Genomic DNA, 8,262 nt, shown 5'->3' on the forward strand with positions numbered 1-8,262 from the left:
CAATCTTTATATTTAGACTTCTAGGAGGGGATATTCTTTTAAACAAAATTTATATCCTGCATTGAGTTGTATAACCTGGCAAAGGATAGAATCTCAGATGATTATCTCCCGACTGCACTTAGGTTTGTTTGATCTTTCCTTCCTCCTCTTTCACTCATTGTGGCATCCAAAGATTACTACCATCAACAACATTGTATGAATTCTGGCTTAAATATTTGTTCCACAAAATGAAAGTTTTCTTGCTTTAGATTCCCAAGCTCTGGGGAAGAGAAAAAGGTTGTCATTACATTGGACATCCTCTATTCATTTACACAGGACTATAGCAATCATGTAAGCCTACTTTTTCAGAAAGTATATACTACTGAAATTTGTGTGTGTGTGTGTGTTTAAATTCCTATGTGCACATAGATGTGCACATCTCTCTTAAATTTTGAAGAGACTATTCAGCAAAGGTAGTGTAGATCCCAACACTTCCCTTCAAATGGGGTGGACCCACCCTTCCTAGGAATGAAGAATAGTGACAACTAATCTGTGACACAACAATTTGAGTAGGATTCCTAATATTTTCATGAGAAGTAGCCAGGCTTTAGGAAATTTGGCAGTGTTAAGGTGATGTAGTAATTTTGCTGGAGGCTTAGCATAATTATTCAAAACAAGTCCCTAGAATTTCATTCATCTTTTGGATAAAGTCCAGCAGAAACAAGTTGAGTGGTTTTGCCAACCAGAGAACAGTTTGAATGATTTTTCAGCAATGTTATAAATACTTTCAAGGAACAATGAGATTTTAGGAATGACTTAGAGAAGATGCAGAGAACTTCATTCCCTTAAAAATTACCACTGTTCAGAAAAGAGATGTGATGTCACTTATCTTTAATTTTTATACTATTACTTTGTGTTCTGAGACATGGCTCTAACTGAATTTTGTGTCTCTTACTCTTAACTTTTATAATTATTTTTGCTTTTTAAGACTAATGTCAATAAAACTCTCATACTTGTGCCATTAGAGAGTAAGTTGTACCATGTAAAAACTAATAATTAGGTTGATGAATCAGTCATGGCAATGAGGAATTGGGTGGAGCTTGGCAAAATTTTTAGTTCCATCAGAATGGAGAAATTTAGAGAAGGAATTTTATTACCAAAAATAGGAGGGTGGAAGTGGGGTCTTTTTCTAGGTGTTTTTCTTTAGTTTCTAAAGTAAATTATTATTCTATGAGAGCCACATTATTTTAATGTGAATAATTTTTTCAGAGATCATTTATTTGTAAACAGAAATGATTAACTCTTACATCATAGTTTTCCTGTTAAACTAGTGTCTATATACCACAGGCATAACCAACCACAATTGAAAAACATGGTCAGTCTAACTCATTGTGGTTTGTCTGTGTAGCCACACCTTGAGATGGGAGCCTGGAAATGCCAGTTTTGCTAGTCTCAGTCCAAATTAGCTACACTTCAGAAACAGATCATCTCAGTTTCCTACCTCCTTTCTCTCTCTGTGTACCTATTATTTTCCTTTTCCACAAAAGACATAAAAATCTCTCTCTTTCTTCCTGAAGAAAGAATCTGTCCTGGTAGAAGTTGTCCAGATTATACCCTGAATCTGAAGATTTAGAGATCATAAATTTGAGCAAGAGGAAGAGCCGTGGCCTTGGCCTGGGCTCGGGAGGCCTATGCCCTGCTCCATCTCTGCCACTGTTTAACCGTCTGAGTAGGTGAAAGATGCGCATTCCCTGTTCTCACTTTCTGCACCATCAGAATAAGAGGGCTGGTCTGGATTATAGCTAACATTCTATGAATCTGATTCTTTCTTTGTTCTTGTTTATTCTGCCCTAGCTGTCCTCCTCAATGGGTGCTTTAGAGTTTACAAAGCTCTTCCATACTTTTATGTTTTAAAAAGCCTTTCACATTCTTGACCTCATTAGATTTTTATAGAAAGTTGGAGTGAGAAGCAAAGCAGATTTTACTACTTTTGCTTTATAGGTGAAGAAACTGATGCCAGTAGAGGATTTTTGACTTGCTCATTGGCTCATGGCTTCTAATGGTTGAAGCCAGGGTTAGGAGCCACACTGTTAGTAAGTCGTTCCCCATTCTATGCAACCACATTTCATGCCCCCCAGTACATAACGGCTTAAAGATGGTTTGGTTCTTCCATTCTCATTTCTAAGGGTTGAAAACACAAATTCCAATTTGTTTGTGAGCTTCCCTCATTCTGAAGCTTCAGAGCACTGAAAAGTAATTTAAGGGTTGAGTTCAGAAAATGGCCAATGTACATGTGTTTAACAAGAGTTGTTTTAGTCATTGAAATAGGCAGGGCCAGGAGTAAGGTGAAATGAGTGAGGCCTTTGCTTCAGGCACAAAATTTAAGGGGATACAAAAAAAAGTAATCAAGACGAATATTTTAATGTAGTTAAAGTGCAATTTAATATAACTTATGTTAAAAGAATAAAAATTATTGCAAAAATTCCATGGTGAACAACACATTAAAATTTTAAATAAAGATGGGATCAGTAGAGAAAAAGGATAAAAATTACATACATGTAATTACATGAATATAATTCTTCAATCTGATAAAAATGGCTACTATACCAAATCTATGTCCCCTGCCTCCAGACTTCTGATAATGTAAGGAAAAAAAAAAAGCAAAACTATTCGATTAAACTGTTATTAATTGTGCTTTCTGTTACTTGCAGCCAAACACACTGAATCAACATTTTTGAGTCTTATTGGCTGACCATACCTATTTCCTACAACTTTATCTTATACCAAGAAAGTGCACAATAAGTATTTATTGATCTGAAAGAAATTTTTCATTAATTGGGGATATTTTAAAAATAAAATGCTGTTAAGTTATAGGTATAATTCAAAATTGCTGGGATAGACATAGAGAGGCAGTGTTGAGAGGGCCATAGCAAGTACTCAATAGAAGTAATAATAGTAGGTAATGTTTACCAACTATTTGTTATATTTCAGAGAATGTTGATTTTATTTCTAATATCTGCAGCTTTCTCAAAATATAGCACTTATTTATCTTTTAGTTCATGGATGCAATCCAAGCTATCAATGTATTCCTGGGATGAATTATATGTCAATGAATTTAGCTACTAGCAGACTATTTAAACAACCATTTAAAAACTTCTATTTTTGCCTAACTTCAAGCCCTTAAACACCTGTTGCAAGACAAGTAAGACATTGTCTCTGCCCTGAAAGAACTTGCCATCTGATGGGAGGTTTATAACCCAATGAGGAGTTTATCTCCCACAGACCTGTTTCCTCCCTGCCTCCTCATCTCCTATTCTTACCTTTAGTGGCCCTGCTCCAAGATTTTAGAGCTATTAGCAATGGCTTGGAGCTGAGTGGTTCCTGCTTCTATTGTGTTGGGAGTGTCAGCTATGGTACTAAGTTGGTGCAAAAGTAATGGCAAAAACCACAATTACTTTTGCAACACCCTGCCCCCAAAATAGCTCTTTGAGTTAGAATTCTGAAAGCCTTTCTTAGAAAAATACTGTTGATTCTACTTGATGGCTAGATTAAAATACAATTTTTTTTTATTTCAGGTGAACTTTAAGTTCAATAGGCCCTGTGGGTAGGCCTGAGGCTTAATATTTATGTATGACATAGTTTCAGCTGGAAGGTCAGATGAATGAATGATCAACAAATTTTTGGAACACAATACAACAATAACTGGGAGACTACCCATATAGATACTAGGTGCATTGTGTAATATCACAATATGCCTGGGGAACATTCTCATAATAGCAGTTTAAACTAGCAGCAATGAATCCAAACTTGCTTAGCAAGGCAAACTCTGTCATCATTCTGTATGGATGTCAAACATCTATTTAGTTACTATTGCATAAACTAACACTCATAACATGTCAACTCAGCTTGGTCTCAACTAGCTCTTATTTTTAAGATGATTAATATTTTTCTTAATATCCATAGGCATTTATTACATACTCTTGCATTGTGATATGTTGGGCATTTGACCATTTTACCACAACTGCGTACTAAAGGAATGAATTAAAATTTAGTGCACTCTCAAGCACCATATCAATAATCTTAACTCTGCAACATTAACTCTAAAAACTTGTAACTAATAGTAAAAGTTCACTGTATTTTAAATCTTCTTTTAAATTGTACTGTGTTCTTATATTAAACCATAACCTCATTTCCAGTAGAGATGAAACAAGCTGACAAATTACACACTTATTTCAACCTATTATTCTATTTCTTTGACATATACCATGTATAAAATTAGCTTCCAATTGTTAAAGAACTCAGTATAGTCTGAGGGTGATGGCTCATGACTGTAATCCTAGCACTTTGGGAGGCCAAGGCAGGTGGATCACTTGAGATCAGGAGCTCGAGATCAGCCTGGCAGACATGGTGAAACTCTGTCTCTACAATAAATATATATATATATATATATATATATATATATATATATATATATATACAAAAATTAGGCAGGAATGGTGGTGTGTGCCTGTGGTTCCAGTTACTAGGGAGGTTGTGGTGGGAGAACTGATTGAGCCCACAAGGTTGAGGCTGCAGTGAGCCATGGTTATGCCACTGCACTCCTGCCTGGGTGACAGAGATTCTGTCTCAAAAGAAAAAACAATAAAAACTAATTTTAAAGAAAAACCTGGATTCTAGTTCAAGCTCTGGCTGACCATAAAAACTTGGTCAAATAATTCCTAGTTTGTTCCCTGATAATTTTTCTTTTAATTTAAGAGACAAGGTCTAGCTCTGTTGCCCAAGCTGGAGTGCAGTGGCACAATCATAGCTCATTGTAGTCTTAACTCTTGGGCTCAATTTACCCTCCTGCCTCAGACTCAATTAGTTTATAGAAAAGCCGTATGTTCTGTTAATACTATCTCAAGAGTTTCCAATAGTATCACATCTAAGACTGCATTGGCCACCAGAAATGTTAAACACAAATCTATGCGTGTCTAGGCAAGAAAATATATGTATTATTATGAATATGTATTCATACATAATATACTATGAATGTGTATATATATTCATAAAAGTTGTTTGTAAATGAGAAGTAAGGTTTTATGAAGTGGTTCTAACTTTTTCTCACTTTGTCTAGACCTTGACTTCAGCACCTTTTATCATGTAATTATTAGTTTCTTTGCCAATCTTCCCCACAAGTCAATGGCTTTGTCAAAGTTTTGGGATGTACGTTATTATCTTCCTGAGGCTAACACAATAATTGTTACATATAAGAAATTCTTTAAATATATGTTAAATGAATATATTCAACAGTAAGCTGAGGGTATAAAGTATAATTACCACAAAAATGATAGGTAAAGCTCTTTTTATATTATCTAGGTTTTGGCATAAGTACACTACTTCTTTACTTCTTTTTTTTTTTTTTTTTTTTTTTTTTGAGACAGAGTCTTGCTCTGTCTCCCCGGCTGAAGTACAGCAGCCCAATCTCAGCTCCCTGCAACCTCTGCCTCCTGGGTTCAAGCAGTTCTCCCTGCCTCATCCTCCTGAGTAGTAGCTGGGATCACAGGCGCCCACCACCACACCCAGCTAATTTTCGTATTTTTTTAGTAGAGATGGGGTTTCACTGTGTTGGCCAGGCTGGTCTTGAACTCCTGACCTCAGGTGACCTGCCAACCTCGGCTTCCCAAAATGCTGGGATTACAGGCATAGCTCACTACTTCTTGACAAGGAAATGTCTTGTTTCCAAAATTATACCACTGTCCCCCAAATAGTTATATGAATTTCAGTTACAATTAGGAAACTTCTGACATAAAATCTGAATATGGAAGGATAAATGTTACATAAATTGTTGTAACCTTAATCACCACTGAAGTTGTTCAAAAATAAGTCTTTGAAAGACTTTCAGGCAGTGGTACAATTCCATAGCCATGTCCAGGTATCTTAAGAAGCACGTAAACCATAATGATGCATATAAGAAAACATTTCGGACCAAGATTAAAGCAATTAATTTATATTAAATATTTAGTAGATCTATGCGAAAAACATTAAATGATATGTATGTCTGCTTTATACCACATATACTATACCACACCCACAATAGTAAAGAGTCCCATTAGTTCAGTGTGACCGACTTTCTATAAATCCCATGAATAGGAAAATCGGAACTTTTTTCTGGTTGCATATCACGTGCTCATTAATTGTCCCTAAGGCCACTGCCTAAAACAGGCTCCAGTCCAGTGGGTAATGAAGGTGATCCCTTTCCTGAACTAAACAGATCATGTGGCACTGTGAATGCCCAAAGCAGGTAAGCCCTGCCTTCCGTGATTATTGATAAATATAAATGAAAATGAAACAAGTTACAAGCCAAAGTAATTACTATGTAGTGTTACAATTATATGACAATAATAAGAAGTATTATTATTCTGCCAATAATATGATGGAAACCCTGTAACAATAATACTACTCATTGAATATTTAATATGTGCCAGTTCCTGGGCTAACTGTTTTTATAGCAATGTCTCATTGAATCCTCGCCAAAAACTTGAGAACTAAAGCCCAGTTGAGTGACATTGCCCTGGCTTATATAGCCCATAGGTGTCAGAGCCAGGACTTAAACCACAGCCAGCTCACCCCAGAACTCATGCTCCTTAATCACTTAGCACCGACAATGGGAAATGTTAATTAAATACCAGCACATGCTATAAGGATCCTGCCACCTCACTATTAATAACTCAGCAGCCAATTTGCAAAAAACATTCAAGTGGATTCTGTTAATTGCAAACTTATGCTCCTTCCTCTATACAACTAAGGGAACACCTGACCATAGCACAGAGTGCAGGGTCACTGAGTAGGTGGCACAGGGAGTATGGCACAATCCAACATGACCACTGTGGCCAGAGAATGCTCCATGTTGGACCACCATTTCTCCTTTACAGACCAAATGTCCACGCATGGTTAGTCCTCTCCCAAGTACCAGTCACGGGGGTGAGAAAATCAAAGCACAAGCCTCTCCTACATAAGAGTGAATAAAAATGCTGGGAGAGCAGGGCTCAGCTGTACAAAGGGCATACAGGGCCCACACATACAGCTATTGTACTTCTATCCATAGTCTCTGAAATTAGCCTCTGATTTCTTTTTGAATACAACTTTTTAGGTTTGGATGTGATTGTATTGTACACTTTAATCACTCCAGGTGGATCTGTATCTTCATGAGAAAAGGTTTCACAACCTTTGTCAAAAAAGACTCCAGCACATAATAACTCTTTTTTTTTTAATCTGATGATCTTCATCCTATAGTGCAAATTTTTGCTTAAATAATTGAGAATATCATCATCTCTTTTACTCAACAAGGCCTATTTTAATACTAGTAATTGAATTTCTGCAAGAAGTTGTTTTTCAGTTTGACCTGCTGTGTGTACCCTTCTTCTCTTCTGTTATGTTCAATGTAACTTGGCTTTTTCACTTTGTATTAGTCAAGGTAAGCTAACTGTTGTAACAGTGAACCCCAAATCTCAGCAACTATCACAACAAAAGTTTATTTTTTGCTCTAATCACAGTTCAGTTCAGAAAACAGGCAGCTTGCTTCCAAAGGATGAGCTGGGGACCCAGGCCCCACCCTTGTCAACAAGCCAACGTATTTAACCATGTGCCTCTGGAAGGGGAAAGAGAGTGGAGATTCATGTGGAGAGGGCTTTCATGAATCAAGGAGGAACTAGTACCTGTTGCTTCTACTCACATGTACTGATCAGCCCTCAGCTACTGTGAGGGAGCTGGAAAACATGTAGCCAGAGACAGGAGGAGTAAATGAATATTGGTGAAGAGCAGCTGTCTTTGCCAAACATAAGTAGAGTAAATGAGAATTATCTTGGCCCAGAGTCTTAATATTTTATAATTAAATAATAATTAAGGAAGATGTCAGTTAAAAATATTTTGCCATCTACAATAAACACTTTCAGGGGATCTAGTCAAAACTACTAGGATGGATACTTGTAAAAAAAATTTAAAAAACAATAACCTTGTCCCCTGACCATGCAATTATGATAGAGAAGTAGGCAAACCAAAATGAATTTTAAATATAAAAATGAAATATGGGATGAACTAAGCTACATCAATTTTTTCACTAGAAAAAAGAATTCTTATGTGAATTAAATGTGAATTAAAACACTATCACTATATATTTATTAGAATGGCCAAAGTCTAGAACACTGACTACACCAAATGCTGACAAGGATGCTGAGCTACAAAACCTCTCATTCATTACTGGTGGGAATGCCATATGACATGGCCACTTTGAAGGACAGTTTG

Source organism: Pan paniscus, chromosome 5 (genome assembly GCF_029289425.2).
Source record: "Pan paniscus chromosome 5, NHGRI_mPanPan1-v2.0_pri, whole genome shotgun sequence".
In the NCBI taxonomy this organism is placed as follows: domain Eukaryota; kingdom Metazoa; phylum Chordata; class Mammalia; order Primates; family Hominidae; genus Pan; species Pan paniscus.